The following is a 19529-nucleotide window of genomic DNA, read 5'->3' on the forward strand; positions in this document are numbered from 1 at the left end:
ATTCCTTGTGGTTCTGCTCTGCTTTGCCGCTGCAGAAATCTCTTGCTGCAGCTCCTCTCCATATTCCTTGTGGTTCTGCTCTGCTAAGCTTTTATTGCTGCGCTATCTCTTGCTGCTATACCGCTTCTGTCCACAGCCTTGCGGATCTCTTCCTGTGTGAACAGGTCCCAACCTGTTCCTTCATTCTCCTTTCCTTCTGGCTTGTTTCCTTTCCTGCACCTCCTGTGTGAACAGATTCCTACCTGTTCATTCATACTACATATCCATACCTGCACCTCCTGTGTGAACAGGTCCCTACCTGTTCCTTCATACACACCTACATACACCGTCCCTGCCAGTCCTGTTTTCTCTGCCGTGTTCCTGCCAGCCCTGTGTTCTCTGCCGTGTTCCTGCCTGCCCTGTGTTTTTTGCCGTGCCTGCCAGCCCTGTATTCTCTGCCGTGTCTCTGCCAGCTCTGTGTCTCAGCCGTGCCAGCCTACTCGTCTGAATCTCATCCGTGCTCATCTGCTTGTCCTGCCTGATGCCCGCACCAATCCTAGTGTTCCTGTCTCCCAAGTGGGATCAGCAGCCATAGCCAGACACCACCCTGGAGTAGCACCTGGCAGCTGCCTGCCGCACAAGCCTGACCTCACCATCAGAGGCTCCAGTGAAAACCCAGGCAGCTGTCATAGTCACACCCCTTCCAGGGTAGTCTGGTTTGTGGCACAGTGGGGCCCACAAATCCCCCGAGCTCACGCCCACCAGTCAGGGCGTGAGCGTGACAATTCTATTCTAACCTGTCAGTGTGATTTTACTGTACGCGCACATGAATTGCCGGCTTTTCTTCCATGTATCTATATATCTATCTAATATTTATATATATATATATATATATATATATATATATATATATATATATATATATATATATACAGCTCTGGCAAAAATTAAGAGACCACCACATCAAAACCATGTCATGGGCAGCCCAATCTCCAGACTTGAACCCCATTGAAACCCTCTGGAATGTAATCAAGAGGATGATGGACAGTTACAAGCCATCAAGGAAAGAAGAACTGCTTACATTTTTGCTCCAGAAGCAGTTTGAAAGACTGGTGGAAAGCATGCCAAGGCTCATGAAAGCTCTGATTAAAAATCATTGTTATTCCACAAAATATTGATTTCTGAACTCTTCTTGAGTTAAAACATTAGTATTGTTGTTTCTAAATGATTATGAACTTGTTTTCTTTAGATTATTTGAGGTCTGAAAGCATTGGGGTTTTTTAATTTTGACCATTTTTCTTTGTCAGAGAAAAAATACTAAATCTATTGCTTGGAAATTCGGAGACATATTGTCAGAAGCTTATAGACAAAAAGAACAATTTACATTTTACTCAAAAGTATACCTATAAAGAGAAATATCAGACAAACTGAACATTTTTCAATGGTCACTTAAATTTTGCCAGTGTGTGTGTTTTGACGAATATTTCCTTTGAAACTGATATGTAAATGACAGAGAATTGCTACATGTAAAAGCTCATGTTAAAATCACACTGCACTTGGATCTAAATCGGATGCTAGGTGTGAAAAATCAGATTGTACTCGCGTAACATTCAACACGCAATTATCCAGGTGTACAGTGTAGGAGTTACATGGATGTGGTGATACCAAACATGCTTTTTAAAAAAAAAAAAAGACACACGTGCTCAAAATTTTTGCTACCCCTCGTTTAATTACAGAAAAACCCACAATGGTCACAGAAATAACTTGAATCTGACAAAAGTAATAATAAATTAAAAATCTATGAAAATGAACAAATGAAAATCAGACATTGCTTTTCAACCATGCTTTCACAGAATTTAAAAAAAATAAAATAAAATTCATGAAATAGGCCTGGACAGAAATTAGGTACCCTTAACCCCTTAATGACAGCCAATACGTCTTTTAACTGACCTGAGATATGAGAATAGCCTCCCCATACAGATGACAATCCAGCAGCTGTTGGCTGTACAGTATAGCTGACAACTTGCTGTATCAGCCACGATCAGTGTTGGCACCGTACATATCTGTTTAACCCCTTAGATGCTGCTGTCAATAGTGACTACATCATTATAAATGGTTAACAGAGTGTGGGGGCTCCCTCTTTATCCCAATTGGTGCCCTCAGATCATGATTGTGTGGTCCTGATGTTTGCGATGGCAATTCACAACCAAATGGCGGCCGTTGTTGTGAATTCTGCTTTTTGGTTACCTCCAGTGGTTGTAGGTGGTAATGCAGTTGTCCCTGAGTTGCAGTCCTGGTCAGGTGTATCTGCTGATTGCAGCTCTGACTGGGGTATTTAGGTGTGCAGGATTCATTAGTCCTTGCCAGTTGTCCATGGTTCTGGGAGGTTTTGGATCTTTGTATGGTTCCTCCTGCCTTGCTGCCAATTCAGCAAAGATAAGTGTCTGTTTTTTGTTTCTGTGGCACACATGCAGTGTGCTTAATAATTCTGTGCTATTAATTTGTTTTCTCTTGTCCAGCTTAGATTGTGTCAGGGTTTTCTCAGTCTTGCTGGATTCTCTGGAGTTGCAGATATACGCTCCACATCTTTAGTTAGATGGTGGAGTTTTTTGTATTTTCTGCTGTGGATATTTTTGGAAGCGTTTTAATACTGACCACTTAGTATTCTATCCTATCATTTCCTATTTTATCTAGAGTGGCCTCTTTTGCTAAATCCTGTTTCCTGCCTGCGTGTGTCTTTTCCTCTACTACTCACAGTCAATATTTGTGGGGGGCTGCCTATCCTTTGGGGTTCTGCTCTGAGGCAAGGTAGAATTCCTATTTCCATCTATAGGGGTATTTAGTCCTCCGGCTGTGTCGAGGTGTCTAGGATTTGTTAGGCACACCCCACGGCTACTTCTAGTTGCGGTGCTAAGTTCAGGATTTGCGGTCAGTACAGTTTCCACCAACTCCAGAGAAAGTTCCATGCGGCTCCAAGGTCACCGGATCATAACAGTACAACTGGCCAATAATGAGTTAAATGCATCTCAGAAGAAGGGAAGAAAGGTGTTGAGCCATTTTTTTTTCTGCACTCTGCGTTGTCTTCTCTTCCCTCTTTTTCTCTGGGTGGCTGAGGAGTCTTGTGCTAGCATGGATATTCAGGAATTAGCTTCTCGTGTGGACCAGCTTGCTGCTAGGGTATAGGGTATTTCTGATTATATTGTTCAGACTACTGTTTTAGAGCCAAAGATTCCTACTCCTGATTTGTTTTTTGGTGACAGGTCCAAATTTTTGAGTTTTAAAAACAACTGTAGACGGTTTTTTGCTCTGAGACCTCGATCCTCCGGTGATTCCATTCAGCAGGTTAAAATCATCATCTCCCTGCTGCGTGGCGATCCACAGGATTGGGCATTTTCCCTGGAATCTGGGAATCCAGCTTTGCTTAATGCAGACTCCTTTTTTCAGGCTTTGGGATTATTATATGATGAACCTAATTCTGTGGATCAAGCGGAGAAGACCTTGTTGGCCCTGTCTCAGGGTCAAGAGGCGGCAGAATTGTATTGTCAGAAATTTAGAAAATGGTCTGTGTTGACTAAATGGAATGATGATGCTTTGGCGGCAATTTTCAGAAAGGGTCTTTCTGAATCCATTAAAGATGTTATGGTGGGGTTTCCCACGCCTTTCGGTCTGAGTGATTCTATGTCTCTGGCAATTCAGATTGACCGGCGCTTGCGGGAGCACAGAACTGTGCGCGCTGTGGCGTTGTCCTCAGAGCAAATTCCTGAGCCAATGCAGTGTGATAGGATTCTGTCTAGAACGGAACGACAAGGTTTCAGACGTCAGAATAGGTTGTGTTATTATTGTGGCGACGCTTCTCATGTCATTTCTGTCTGCCCTAAGCGGACAAAGAGGATCGAAAGTTCATTTACCATCAGTACTGTACAACCTAAATTTCTGTTATCTGTGTCCTTGATCTGCTCATTGTCATCATTTTCGGTCATGGCGTTTGTGGATTCAGGCGCCGCCTTGAACTTAATGGACTTTGAGTTTGCCAGGCATTGTGGTTTTACCTTGCAGCCTTTGCAGAACCCTATTCCTTTAAGGGGCATTGATGCTACACCCTTGGCTAAAAATAAGCCCCAGTTTTGGACACAGGTGACCATGCGCATGGCGCCAGCCCATCAGGAAGATTGTCGATTTCTGGTGTTGCATAATTTGCATGATGCTATCGTGCTGGGTTTTCCGTGGTTGCAGGTACATAATCCTGTGTTGGACTGGAAGTCTATGTCTGTGACTACTTGGGGTTGTCAGGGAATTCATAATGATGTTCCGTTGATGTCAATCTCCTCTTCTTCCTCTTCTGAAATTCCTAAGTTTTTGTCTGATTTTCAGGATGTATTCGATGAGCCCAAGTCCAGTTCCCTTCCACCGCACAGGGACTGTGATTGTGCTATTGACTTGATTCCAGGCTGTAAGTTTCCTAAGGGCCGACTTTTCAACCTATCTGTGCCTGAACATACCGCCATGCGGAATTATATTAAGGAGTCTTTGGCGAAAGGGCATATTCGGCCATCTTCTTCACCGTTGGGAGCGGGATTTTTTGTTGTTGCTAAGAAGGATGGCTCCTTGAGACCCTGTATTGATTATCGCCTCTTGGATAAGATCACAGACAAGTTTCAATACCCTTTACCTTTGCTTTCTGATTTGTTTGCTAGGATTATGGGGGCTAGTTGGTTTACTAAGATTGACCTTCGGGAGGCATATAATCTTGTTCGTATTAAGCAGGGTGATGAATGGAAAACTGCGTTTAATACGCCCGAAGGTCATTTTGAATACCTTGTGATGCCATTCGGGCTCACTAATGCTCCATCTGTTTTTCAGTCCTTTATGCATTATATCTTCCGGACTTATCTTGATAAATTCTTGATTGTATATTTGGACGATGTTTTGATTTTTTCCGCTGATTGGGAGTCTCATGTGCAACAGGTCAGGATGGTATTTCAGATCCTTCGTGACAATGCTTTGTTTGTGAAGGGGTCTAAGTGTCTCTTTGGGGTGCAGAAGGTTTCTTTTTTGGGCTCCATTTTTTCTCCCTCATCTATGGAGATGGATCCGGTTAAGGTTCAGATCATTCATGATTGGATTCAACCCACATCCGTGAAGAGCCTTCAGAAATTTTTGGGTTTTGCAAATTTTTATCGCCGTTTCATTGCTAACTTCTCTAGCGTGGTTAAACCCTTGACCGATTTGACGAAGAAAGGCGCTGATGTGGCAAATTGGTCCTCTGTGGCTGTCTCTGCCTTTCAGGAGCTTAAACGCCGATTTACTTCTGCTCCGGTGTTGCGCCAACCGGATGTTTCTCTTCCATTTCAGGTTGAGATTGACGCTTCTGACATTGGGGCAGGGGCCGTTTTGTCTCAGAGGGATTCTGTTGGTTCCTTGATGAAACCGTGTGCCTTCTTTTCCCGTAAGTTTTTGCCTGCTGAACGCAATTATGATGTCGGCAATCGGGAGTTGTTGGCTATGAAGTGGGCGTTTGAGGAGTGACGACATTGGCTTGAGGGAGCTAAGCACCGTATTGTGGTCTTGACCGATCATAAGAATCTGATTTACTTCGAGTCTGCCAAACGGCTGAATCCTAGACAGGCTCGATGGTCCTTGTTTTTTCCCATTTTGATTTCGTAGTTTCGTATCTTCCGGGTTCTAAGAATATTAAGGCTGATGCCCTCTCTAGGAGTTTTTTTGCCTGATTCTCCTGAGGTCCTTGAACCGGTCGGCATTCTGAAAGAAGGGGTGGTCCTTTCTGCCATTTCCCCTGATTTACGACGGGTTCTTCAGGAATTTCAAGCTGACAGACCTGACCGCTGTCCAGTGGAGAAACTGTTTGTTCCTGACAGATGGACTAGTAGAGTGATTTCTGAGGTTCACTGTTCTGTGTTGGCTGGTCATCCTGGTATTTTTGGTACCAGAGATTTGGTTGGTAGGTCCTTTTGGTGGCCTTCTTTGTCAGGTGATGTGCGTTCTTTTGTGCAGTCCTGTGGGACTTGTGCGCGGGCCAAGCCTTGTTGTTCCCTTGCTAGTGGGTTGCTTTTGCCATTGCCAGTCCCTGAGAGGCCCTGGACGCATATTTCTATGGATTTTATTTCTGATCTTCCGGTTTCCCAGAAGATGTCTGTTATCTGGGTTGTTTGTGACCGGTTCTCTAAGATGGTTCATTTGGTGCCTTTGCCTAAATTGCCTTCCTCTTCAGATTTGGTTCCGTTGTTTTTTCAGCATGTGGTTCGTCTGCATGGTATTCCGGAGAATATTGTGTCCGACAGAGGTTCCCAGTTTGTTTCTAGGTTTTGGCGGGCCTTTTGTGCTAGGCTGGGCATTGATTTGTCTTTTTCTTCTGCATTTCATCCTCAGACAAATGGCCAAACCGAGCGAACTAATCAGACTTTGGAGACTTATTTGAGATGCTTTGTGTCTGCTGATCAGGATGATTGGGTGGCCTTCTTGCCATTGGCCGAGTTTGCCCTTAATAATCGGGCTAGTTCGGCTACTTTGGTTTCGCCTTTCTTTTGTAATTTTGGTTTTCATCCTCGCTTCTCTTCTGGGCAGGTGGAGCCTTCTGACTGTCCTGGTGTGGATTCTGTGGTTGACAGGTTGCAGCAGATTTCAGCTCATGTGGTGGACAATTTGGTGTTGTCTCAGGAAGAGGCTCAATGTTTTGCTAACCGTCGTCGGTGTGTTGGTTCCCGGCTTCGGGTTGGGGATCTGGTCTGGTTGTCTTCCCGTCATGTTCCTATGAAGGTTTCTTCCCCTAAGTTTAAGCCTCGGTTTATTGGTCCTTATAGGATTTCTGAGATTATTAATCCGGTGTCTTTTCAATTGGCGCTTCCGGCCTCTTTCGCTATCCATAATGTCTTCCATAGATCTTTATTGCAGAAATATGTGGTGCCCGTTGTTCCCTCTGTTGATCCTCCGGCCCCTGTGTTGGTTGATGGAGAGTTGGAGTATGTGGTTGAGAAGATTTTGGATTCTCGTTTTTCGAGGCGGAGGCTTCAGTACCTTGTCAAATGGAAGGGTTATGGCCAGGAGGATATTTCTTGGGTTTTTGCCTCTGATGTCTATGCTGCTGATTTGGTCCGTGCCTTTCATCTAGCTCGTCCTGATCGTCCTGGGGCCCTGGTGAGGGTTCGCTGACCCCTCCTCAAGGGGGGGTACTGTTGTGAATTCTGCTTTTGGGCTCCCTCCAGTGGTTGTAGGTGGTAATGCAGTTGTCCCTGAGTTGCAGTCCTTGTCAGGTGTGTCTGCTGATTGCAGCTCTGACTGGGGTATTTAGGTGTGCAGGATTCATTAGTCCTTGCCAGTTGTCCATGGTTCTGGGAGGTTTTGGATCTTTGTATGGTTCCTCCTGCCTTGCTGCCAATTCAGCAAAGATAAGTGTCTGTTTTTTGTTTCTGTGGCACACATGCAGTGTGCTTAATAATTCTGTGCTATTAATTTGTTTTCTCTTGTCCAGCTTAGATTGTGTCAGTGTTTTCTCCGTCTTGCTGGATTCTCTGGAGTTGCAGATATACGCTCCACATCTTTAGTTAGATGGTGGAGTTTTTTGTATTTTCTGCTGTGGATATTTTTGGAAGGGTTTTAATACTGACCGCTTAGTATTCTATCCTATCCTTTCCTATTTTATCTAGAGTGGCCTCTTTTGCTAAATCCTGTTTCCTGCCTGCGTGTGTCTTTTCCTCTACTACTCACAGTCAATATTTGTGGGGGGCTGCCTATCCTTTGGGGTTCTGCTCTGAGGCAAGGTAGAATTCCTATTTCCATCTATAGGGGTATTTAGTCCTCCGGCTGTGTCGAGGTGTCTAGGATTTGTTAGGCACACCCCACGGCTACTTCTAGTTGCGGTGCTAAGTTCAGGATTTGCGGTCAGTACAGTTTCCACCAACTCCAGAGAAAGTTCCATGTGGCTCCAATGTCACCGGATCATAACAGGCCGTAGAGTATGTCGGCTGTTGTAACCTGTTCAGAAGTTACGACATTTAGGTGGTAAAAATACACATTTTCATTTCTGTCATACCACTTTGCATTAATTCCTGTAAAGCACCTGAAGGGTTAATAAACTACCTGACTGCAGTTTTCAATATGTCAGGGGGTGCTGTTTTTAAAATCGTATCACGTTTGGGGGTTTCCCAATATATGAGACCCCTAAAGTCAATTCAAACATGGATAGTTCCCTAAAAAAAATAAATGTTGCAAGTTTCCTTGAAAAAATGAAAAATTGCTGCTACATTTTTAAACCTCCTAAAATGCTAACAAAATATAAGAACATTTTACAAATGGTGCTGATGTAAAGCCGACATGAGGGAAATATTATTTATTAATGGTTTGCTGTGGTATGACCATCTGGATTAAAGGGATAATCATTCAAAGCTTGAAAATTGCAAATTTTTTAACATTTTTCTCAAATTTTTTATATTTTTTATAAATAAACACAAAACATATTGACCTAAATTTACCATCACCATAAAGTATAATGTGTCACGAAAAAACAATATCAAAATCACTGGGATTTGGTGAAGCGTTGCAGAGTTCTTACCACATAAATTGACACTGGTCAGATTTCAAAAATTTGGCTCCGTCACTAAGGGGTTAACTTAATATTTTGCTGCACAACCTTCTGAGGCAATCACTGCAATCAAACGATTCCTGCAACTGTCAATGAGACTTCTGCGCCTCTCGACAGGTATTTTGTCCCACTGCTCAAGAGCAAACTGCTCCAGTTGTCTCGTGTTTGAAGGTTGCCTTTTCCAGACGGCATGTTTCAGCTCTTTCCAAATATGCTCAATAGGATTTAGGTCAGGGCTCAGAGAAGGCCATTTCAGAATAGTCCAATGTTTTCCAATTAGCAATTCTTGGGTGTTTTTAGCTGTGTGTCTTGGGTCATTATATTGTTTCAAGACCCATGACTGGCGACTTAGACCAAGCTTTCTGACACTGGGCAACACATTTCTCTCTAGAATCCCTTGATTGTGGAGCGCCCCCAGACGCAGGGCCACAGGTTACTCGGTACCGGTCCTTTCTGTCTCAGTTCTGGGGTTGTCACGGTGGCTGGACCCGGTCCGTGACCCTGCTAAGGGGCGCCCAATAAAAGGGGTGATGTAAGTCTGTCAAGGTTTCGTGACGCCACCTGTGGTGTTCGGTCAGGGTGACCGACGCTGCTTGGGGTCCACTGGGATGATGTGATGGCAGCTAGATGGTATACCTTCCCACAAGTGAAGTATGTCCCCAGGGCTTTCCAATAAGGTGGATGGTGATGGTGTGAGGTGCAGACAATAACGAGGACACAGGGTTGCAGTCTCTTTACCTCTTTACTGAAGACTTCAGGATCCTCAATCCAGAGCACGGTTAACCGGGCTGTCTGAGATTGGCCGGTCCGATGGCACATCCAGAGTTCCCTTTTCAAGTGGAAATTGTGGCCTACCACTAGCGCCTGTGTGTTGTAGTGCTACCCTGCTGAGCATTCAGAATAGTCCTCACAACTTCTGTTCTCGTTCGTTCTTTTTAGTTCTTTCTAATTCTTTCTCTTTCGTTCCAGATGTTTCTAGTTTCTCGTCCCCCAGGTATGTTATGGCTAGGACGCACACGTATGACAGGAAGGCTCGGAGCTCTTCCGGGACCCTAGAGGCGCCCCTCTCCACGCGTTGCCCCCTATGTCTGCGTAGGAAATTTAAGGTAGACAGCCAACCTATAATTAACTGTCCTGCGGAGTTTGAAGTAAGGCATAGAGTCAGTTACTTCCTCGGTGTTCCGGCCACCGGCTACGCGCCTCAGTAGGATGTTGCCGTTCTCGGGGCACGACTCCTACTGGCTCTCCTTTGTGCTTGATCTCGTTTCTCACTGTTCCACAATATCCTTCGCTTCGTGTCTCTTTCTTAGGATACCGCCGCAAGGTAGTGCAGGCGCGGTTCCGTAACATCCTGTTCTGCTCGCTAGGTACCTGCCAGGTTCCCACGCCTGACAGGCACCCCCCTGAATCTTCTCCCTGCAACACCCCCTGCCACGGGATGTTGCCTGAATCCAACACAGTCAGCTTCTGACTAACTTCCTATTGTCACGCACGCGCCCAGACTGGTTGACGCGGGCATACGGGGGTGTGGCCCCACTGGACGACAGACCAAACTTCCCTGGAAGGGGCGTAACTAAGTAGCTTCCTAGGTGTTCGCTGGAGCCTCTGATGGTGAGGTCAGACTTGTGCAATAGGAAGCTACCAGGTGCCACTCCAGGGTGATGTCTGGCTGTGGCTGCTGATCCCACTAAGGAACGGAGCGGGCACGGCTGGTACTCTGGCTGACAGGCGTGCACGGCTGGGACACAGGCAGGCAGACGGGTACAACAGAGACACTGGAACATAGGAAGAACCGGTAGGGACCGGTCTGCAGGCAGGTATGTGAAACAGGTAGGAACCTGTTCAGACAGGAGGACTAAATAACAAGTAAAGAAAGACCGCAAGAGCGGATGCAGAGCGAAAGCACAAGAGCTAGAACCAAGAACAGAAACGCAGGAGGCTGAGTACGAGTAGAAGGTGGAACTAAGAGAAGGAGAAGGCAGAGCCAAGGACGGAGCCGCAAGAGGCGGAGCCAGGAGCAGAGATGCTGGAGGCAGAGCCAAGAGCGGAGACGCTGGAGGCGGAGCCAAGAGCGGAGACGCTGGAGGTGGAGCCAAGAGCGGAGACGCTGGAGGCGGAGCCAAGAGCGGAGACGCTGGAGGCGGAGCCAAGAGCGGAGACGCTGGAGGCAGAGCCACAGAGCAAAGCCACAGAGTGCGAAGCAAGGTCAGAGTGCAGAGCAGAGAGCAAAGCCACAGAGTGTAAAGCAAGGTCAGAGTGCAGAGCAAGGTTACAGAGAGCAGAGCTGAGGGAAAAGCTGAGAGACACAGAAGCACAGGTTGTGGTAGAACTGAGCAAAGAGAAGCAGAGCCACAGACAGTGGCGAACAGAGCAGAAAAGGCAAACCAAGACAGATATAAACAGACAGTGGAATAGGACTAGACTAAGACAGAGTCAGGAACGAGACAAGACACAGAGACAGGGCTGCCACTAGAAATTTCGGGGCCCCATACTGGCAAAATTTTCGGGGCCCCCTTGAGACTCCACCCAGGCTCCACCCCAGCCCCGCCTCCAGGCTGCACCCCTCGAACTGGCCACAGTCCCACCGCTCTCTCTTGGAAAATCTCCACTTCTCACCTATAACACATTAACAGTTCCCATCACCAGATCACACATATAGCCGGCAGCTTTTGTTTTGGCCAAAAACTTTTTTAAGCCGCCACCATAACACGATTGACACTTTTGGCCGGGCCCTACACTGCTGTAACCTACTAAATATTTGTTAAAATATGCAATACAATTTAGGTGTATTTTTAATTATTTTTCAATTTTTAAAATGACCAATAATATCACATACAAGGAACAAATACCACAGCACTATGACCAGATGACATATTACCACCACAGTGATCGAATAATATCACATACAAGGAACAAATACCACAACACCATGACCAGACCGCATATTACCACCAATGACTGAATACTACAATACTGATCAATAATAAAAAACAAAACCCACAATACTATCACCACCAGTGCCATTATACACAGGAGATCTGTAATTAGTAAGCAGTGTCTGTGTACAGATAATACAGTGATCACCGGTGACATTATACACAGGACCTCTGTATATAGTATACAGTGTATAGTGTCAGTGTATAGTTAACAATGACTCACCAGTGACGTCTCTAGGTGAAGTCCTTCACCTTTCATCCAGCACAGACCGCCATCACTTCATCCAGCCAGGACTCGTCTCTGCAGGAAATAACACAGTTATCTCAAGTTCCACTTGCAGAACACATTACTTAATTTTCCCAACTTCTACATTACACCACATAAAGAAGGTGACATAGTATCACTCTACACAGTAACAGGACCTCCCCCCATTTAAAACAGTATACTCAAAAAATAAAATAAATACATCACTGCAATAATAATATCCCTTAATTAGCCCCTATGGTAATATTCGCCATCCTAGCCCCCGTGTGTCTCATTGCAGGCTCCAGCCATATGTTCTCCCATCCTGCCCTCATGAGTATCCATTCTGCCCCATATGATCTCCCCATCCTGCCCCATCTGTCTCCATCGTATCCATCCTGCCCCATCTGTCTCCATTCTGCCCCATCTGTTTCCAATCCTGCCCCATCTGTTTCCAGCACTCTGCCCCATCTGTATCCAGCACTCTGCCCCATCTGTGTCCAGCACTCTGCCCCATCTGTGTCCAGCACATCTGCCCCATCTGTGTCCAGCACATCTGCCCCATCTGTGTCCAGCACATCTGCCCCATCTGTGTCCAGCACATCTGCCCCATCTGTGTCCAGCACTCTGCCCCATCTCTGTCCAGCACATCTGCCCCATCTGTGTCCAACACATCTGCCCCATCTGTGTCCAGCACTCTGCCCCATCTGTGTCCAGCACTTTGCCCCATCTGTGTCCAGCACTCTGCCCCATCTGTGTCCATCGTATCCATCCTGCCCCATCTGTCTCCATTCTGCCCCATCTGTTTCCAATCCTGCCCCATCTGTTTCCAGCACTCTGCCCCATCTGTATCCAGCACTCTGCCCCATCTGTGTCCAGCACTCTGCCCCATCTGTGTCCAGCACATCTGCCCCATCTGTGTCCAGCACATCTGCCCCATCTGTGTCCAGCACATCTGCCCCATCTGTGTCCAGCACATCTGCCCCATCTGTGTCCAGCACTCTGCCCCATCTCTGTCCAGCACATCTGCCCCATCTGTGTCCAGCACATCTGCCCCATCTGTGTCCAGCACATCTGCCCCATCTGTGTCCAGCACATCTGCCCCATCTGTGTCCAGCACTCTGCCCCATCTCTGTCCAGCACATCTGCCCCATCTGTGTCCAACACATCTGCCCCATCTGTGTCCAGCACTCTGCCCCATCTGTGTCCAGCACTTTGCCCCATCTGTGTCCAGCACTCTGCCCCATCTGTGTCCAGCACTCTGCCCCATCTGTGTCCAGCACTCTGCCCCATCTGTTTCCAATCCTGCCCCATCTCTGTCCAGCACTCTGCCCCATCTCTGTCCAGCACTCTGCCCCATCTCTGTCCAGCACTCTGTCCCATCTGTTTCCAATCCTGCCCCATCTCTGTCCAGCACTCTGCCCCATCTCTGTCCAGCACTCTGCCCCATCTCTGTCCAGCACTCTGCCCCAGCTGTTTCCAATCCTGCCCCATCTCTGTCCAGCACTCTGCCCCATCTCTGTCCAGCACTCTGCCCCATCTCTGTCCAGCACTCTGCCCCATCTCTGTCCAGCACTCTGCCCCATCTCTGTCCTGCACTCTGCCCCATCTCTGTCCAGCACTCTGCCCCATCTCTGTCCTGCACTCTGCCCCATCTCTGTCCAGCACTCTGCCCCATCTCTGTCCAGCACTCTGCCCCATCTTTGTCCAGCACTCTGCCCCATCTCTGTCCTGCACTCTGCCCCATCTCTGTCCAGCACTCTGTCCCATCTGTTTCCAATCCTGTCCAGCACTCTGCCCCATCTCTGTCCAGCACTCTGCCTAGCACTCTGCCCCATCTCTTCCCAGCACTCTGCCCCATCTCTGTCCAGCACTCTGCCCCATCTCTGTCCAGCACTCTGCCCCATCTCTGTCCTGCACTCTGCCCCATCTCTGTCCAGCACTCTGCCCAGCACTCTGCCCCATCTCTTCCCAGCACTCTGCCCCATCTCTGTCCAGCACTCTGCCCCATCTCTGTCCAGCACTCTGCCCCATCTCTGTCCAGCACTCTGTCCCATCTGTTTCCAATCCTGCCCAGCACTCTGCCCCATCTCTGTCCAGCACTCTGCCCCATCTCTGTCCAGCACTTTGCCCCATCTCTGTCCAGCACTCTGCCCCATCTCTGTCCTGCACTCTGCCCCATCTCTGTCCAGCACTCTGCCCCATCTCTGTCCAGCACTCTGCCCCATCTCTGTCCAGCACTCTGCCCCATCTCTGTCCAGCACTCTGCCCCATCTGTTTCCAATCCTGCGCCATCTCTGTCCAGCACTCTGCCCCATCTCTGTCCAGCACTCTGCCCCATCTCTGTCCAGCACTCTGCCCCATCTCTGTCCAGCACTCTGCCCCATCTGTTTCCAATCCTGCCCCATATCTGTCCAGCACTCTGCCCCATCTCTGTCCTGCACTCTGCACCATCTCTGTCCAGCACTCTGCTCCATCTCTGTCCAGCACTCTGCCCCATCTCTGTCCAGCACTCTGCCCCATCTCTGTCCAGCACTCTGCCCCATCTCTGTCCAGCACTCTGCCCCATCTCTGTCCAGCACTCTGCCCGTGTCCAGCGTTCTTCCCTGGGCCCCCGGATCGCGGCTCTCAAGAAAAAAAAAAAAGTTCTTCTTACCTGGCCGTGCTCCTGCGGCGGGCGAAGTCTCCACGCAGCTGCAGCGTGCATGCACTCGCCGGCGACTGACAATGATGTCAGACGCCGGCGACATGCACGCACGCTGCGGCTGACGTCAGCTGCCAGCCTGATTGGCTGGCGGCTGTTAACTATTGACGTGCGGGCCCGCGCCCGCACGTTAATAGCTTTAAACAGCTGCAGCGTCGGCGACTCGGCGCTAAGGGCCCGGTTCAGCCTGCGGCTGCCGGTAGGGGCCCGGTGAGCAGATAAGACGGGGCCCGATGCGGGCCCCCTCTGCTCACCGGGCCCCATACGCCAGTCACGGCCGTCATGCCCTGATGGCGGCCCTGCACAGAGACATAGACACAAGCCAGGGTATGATGCCCCTCTGGGTGGCAGACATAGGCCAGGGTACGAAGCCCCGCTGGGTGGCTACACAAGACAGAGACCAGGGTACTAAACCCCACTGGGTGGCTACACAGGACTCAGACCAGGGTACAACGCCCCCCTGGGTGGCAGACAAGAGAGAGTAACCGAGACAGGACCTGGCACCTCAGCAGCAAGAACTGACTGAGGGAGTAAGTTACACAGGCCCAGACCACAGGGTGGAGCTGCACTATATACAGGAGGCCTCTTGGTAATTGGTCAGGAACTGATTAGACAGATGCACCTGATTCCTATAAGAACCAGAGAGTTCAGGCGCCGGCCCCCTATACACATAGCCATGAAGCATGCACAGAGCAGAGACACAGAACATGGAGCTGGCATGAAACAGAAACCACATCATGGCCTGGAGCAGTGGGTAAGATTGTGTGAGAGATGTGAGGCCATGCCGTGATGCCAGCAGAGTTGTTACAGTACCCCCCCCCCCTGTACGGCCCCTCTTCTTCAAGCCCGCCAGAATAACTTGTAGAAGAAGGATCGGAGCACACATAGTCCAGGCCAACACGACATCTTCAGGGTAGAATAAGGCAGGCGGGTCACCAGGAATCTCATAAAACAAAGTCTCTTGGTGCTCAACAGGGTTAGCTTCCACAATGAGCTGGACCACCTCCTTCAGGTAGACAGGTAACAGGGAATTGAATGCTGCTGTCTTAACATCTTCACCAGCCAGACACATGGAAACTGGAAGCCTTCTCATAGGATTCAACTTTTGCCCGACAGGAAGCAGAGATGTTCTTAGGTACGGAACACAAGAAAAGTCATTAGAGATGAGAGTGGAGAACAACAGCTCCACCGGGTCAGGGAAAAATTGAGGTGAACAAACTTCTGTTTTGAAATCTTCATCAGCCGGCCACAAGGACGCTGAAAGTATCCACATAGGAACCATCTTCTGCCCGTTATCCAGAAGAAATCGTCCAAACGGCGGGGATGTTCCTAGGAACGGATTACAGGAATAGTCGTGGGAGATGTGTGGAGATATAGTCACCGCTTCCCCATCTTCGGTGACGTTAGCACACCTTGACTCGACGACTAACTGTTTACTGGTATAGTCATTGGAGATGTGTGGAGACATAGTCACCGTTTCCCCATCTTCGGTGACTTTCGCACACCTTGACTCGACGACTAGCAGACCAGCTGAAGAAGATGACACTGCTGAGTGTCTTTGACGCATGGGAACCAGACACTTCTCAAGACTGGGTAAGTTCAAACGAAGCACTTTACTGGAACTCTTGACCAGAGCGGGTGGTAGAGTCCTTGGCTCAGAATGACCCATGGACATAACAGACAGCATACGGAAAACAAACTTCTTCGTGTATAAGGCTCCAACTTGGAGCTGTAGTTGTCCTTGCAGGACTAAACTGCTCTTTAGCAGGGCTCGGCCATTATCAGGCAACGCCCACACCGGGTTCTGGAGCGGTAGAACGGAGACCATACACTGACTCCGAATGATAGGCGGCTTAAACACACCAAACAGAAGGCAGAGAAACAGTCATTAACTTTGACGGAGAGGAAGTACTCTCGCCAGGGGCAGCCTCTCCTGCTGGCCCAGGGTTTTGGAGTACAGGCTTCACAGGGCAAAGACCATCTGAATGTTCTTTACAACCACAGGGATACCGTATTTCAATCTCAGCACCAGATTCAGGCTGCAGGTTTGCCAGACCCCTCTTATTAGACCTCTTGGATCTTGCTCGGGTGGCCGTTTTGGCGGGTTGTGGAACAGATGAGTCTTGGATGGTCATGGACGGAAGTGACGGTTTACCTACAGGTTTCTTTCGTCTGGACCGTCTCTGTAAGCTTGAAGGGGAAGACTTTTCAGGAGATGCCCCCTATACACATAGCCATGAAGCATGCACAGAGCAGAGACACAGAACATGGAGCTGGCATGAAACAGAAACCACATCATGGCCTGGAGCAGTGGGTAAGATTGTGTGAGAGATGTGAGGCCATGCCGTGATGCCAGCAGAGTTGTTACACCTATCCAACCCCTAGTTTTACCAGTGTGAGGAGTGGCCCAATAAATAAAGCCTTTTTCTCCCCCTAGTGGCCGGAGTGTGAAGTGTAATGTGTGCTGGTGATACCTGGTCAGAAGAACTCCTTTAGTGCCATCAGACGTACCATCACTCCCCTTAGCGGCAGAGCGTCATACTGCAACGACCAGGTCTCTGGGGCGCTGCAATAGTATTGAGATTCCATTGTATCCTGTCTAGGCACGCTGTGCCAGATGCAGCAAAGCAGCCCCAGAACATATCAGAGCCTCCTCCATGTTTCACAGCAGGGACAGTGTTGTTTTCTTGATATGCTTAATTTTTCCATCTGTGAACATAGAACTGATGACTTTCCTCCGCTTCCTCTGGTCCATGTTGAGTGTGATACACACCATGTCACCAAACAGCACAATGAGTATCTGTAGCCCTATATACAGGCCCACTTACTGATTCCAAGATTGTAGACAACTGTGATGCTAATTAGTGGACACACCTTGATTTAACATGTCCCTTTTGTCACATTGTACCATCATTTCTGTCCAGGCCTATTTCATGAGTTTTTTTTTTTTTTAATTCTGTGGAAGTATGGTTGAAAAGCAATGTCTGTCTTTCATTTGTTCATTTTCATAGATCTATAATTTATTATCACTTTTTTCAGATTCAAGTTATTTCTGTGACCACTGTGAGTTTTTCTGTCATTAAATGAGGAGTACCAACAATATGACCAGGTGTGTGTGTGTGTGTGTGTGTGTATACATATATATATATATATATATATATACTAGATTGTGGCCCGATTCTAATGCATCGGGTATTCTAGAATATGCATGTCCCCGTAGTATATGGACAATGATGATTCCAGAATTTGCGGCAGACTGTGCCCGTCGCTGATTGGTCAAGGCAACCTTTATGGCATCATCGTCGCCATGGCAACCATTATGACATCTACGTCGATACTGTGCCTGTGCATGGCGGCCTCGACCAATTAGACGCGGGATGTCTACGTCCTTTATGACATCATCGTCGTTGTGCCCGTCGCGGATTGGTCGAGGCCTGGCGGCCTCGACCAATCAGAGACGCGGGATTTCCAGGACAGACAGACAGAAAGACAGACAGACAGACGGAAAAACCCTTAGACAATTGTATATATACTAGATGGCAGCCCGATTCTAAAGAATCGGGAGTCTAGAATCCATATATACTTTAGTTATTCAAATGTAAGAATAATACAATTAATAAATAATAGTAAGAAAGAACAAAAAATGGCTGCACTCACCAGCTCTTGACAATTCTTGTTATTTAAGGTACAGTCACACAGGATCCATGAACATGCTTATGAGGGGAGGGCTGAAAGACATCAGACGACAACTTTGCGTGTTGTGGCAAATGCCACAACAACGGTTCTTTTGTATCTCTCCTCTGTACTCTTGTTAGCACGCTGTTTGCGCTTACGTGCGGCATCGGCGGCTTTTCGCTCTGCATCATTACCATACTTTATATCAGACCTGATCTTACATGCGCCATCAGCAGCTTTGGACTCTGTGTCATTAGTATACTTAACAGTATCCAGGCGCTTGCATCTATCCTCTGTACTCTTGTTAACACGCTGTTTGCGCTTACGTGCTGCATCGACGGCTTTTCGCTCTGCATCATTACCATACTTTATATCAGACCTGATCTTACGTGCACCATCAGCAGCTTTGGGCTCTGTGTCATTAGTATACTCAACAGTATCCAGGCACTTGCATCTATCCTCTGTACTCTTGTTAACACGCTGTTTGCGCTTACGTCCGGCATCGGCGGCTTTTCGCTCTGCATCATTACCATACTTTATATCAGACCTGATCTTACGTGCGCCATCATAAGCTTTGGACTCTGTGTCATTAGTATACTTAACAGTGTCCATGCGCTTGCATCTATCCTCTGTACTCTTGTTAGCACGCTGTTTGCGCTTACGTGCGGCATCGGCGTCTTTTTGCTCTGCATTATTAGTATACTTTCTATCAGACCTAATCTTACGTGCGCCATCAGCAGCTTTGGGCTCTGTGTCATTAGTATCCTTACTATTAGAGCTCATGTTGGCTAAGCTAAACAGCTTTAAGCGTGGTGGTGGCAAACAACAGGTTAATAAGAGGCAGTGTCAGGTAGTAGGAAAATAGCCAGTTAATAATAGGCAATAGTTCTTTGCAGGAATGTAGATATTAATAAATAGGCAGTTTATATTGCAGAGAAATTGCTGGGCAATAATGGACAATGTCCTTATGTGGCAAATAATAGAGCAATATACCCAATGTGGCAAAGAAGAGGTTAATAAACGGCAGTCTCTCAGTATAACAGTCAGTGAATAATAGGCAGTATATGGAGAAAACACCAAACAAAAGTTCAAAATTGGTGTGAAAATGTCACTGAACCACTTCACAACTAAATATATATAGTTTTGGTAAATGGTATTATCATTTTTTTGACGAAATTCGGCAGGAGCTTGAAGAGCAACGTCACTGGGCCCGCCTCCACGCAGTAGAAACTTGCTGTGAGGTAAAAATTCAAAAATCACACCAAAATGGCGGGCGGAGTGTGTCACAGTACGGCATGTTTCTGATTGGTCGCTCGCAGCAGGCGGCAACCAATCAGACACTGGACACTGTTGACGTCACTTATCTCCGGACATTAGCTCCGGACATTAGCTCCG

Source organism: Ranitomeya imitator, chromosome 5 (assembly GCF_032444005.1).
Source record: "Ranitomeya imitator isolate aRanImi1 chromosome 5, aRanImi1.pri, whole genome shotgun sequence".
Classification (NCBI taxonomy): domain Eukaryota; kingdom Metazoa; phylum Chordata; class Amphibia; order Anura; family Dendrobatidae; genus Ranitomeya; species Ranitomeya imitator.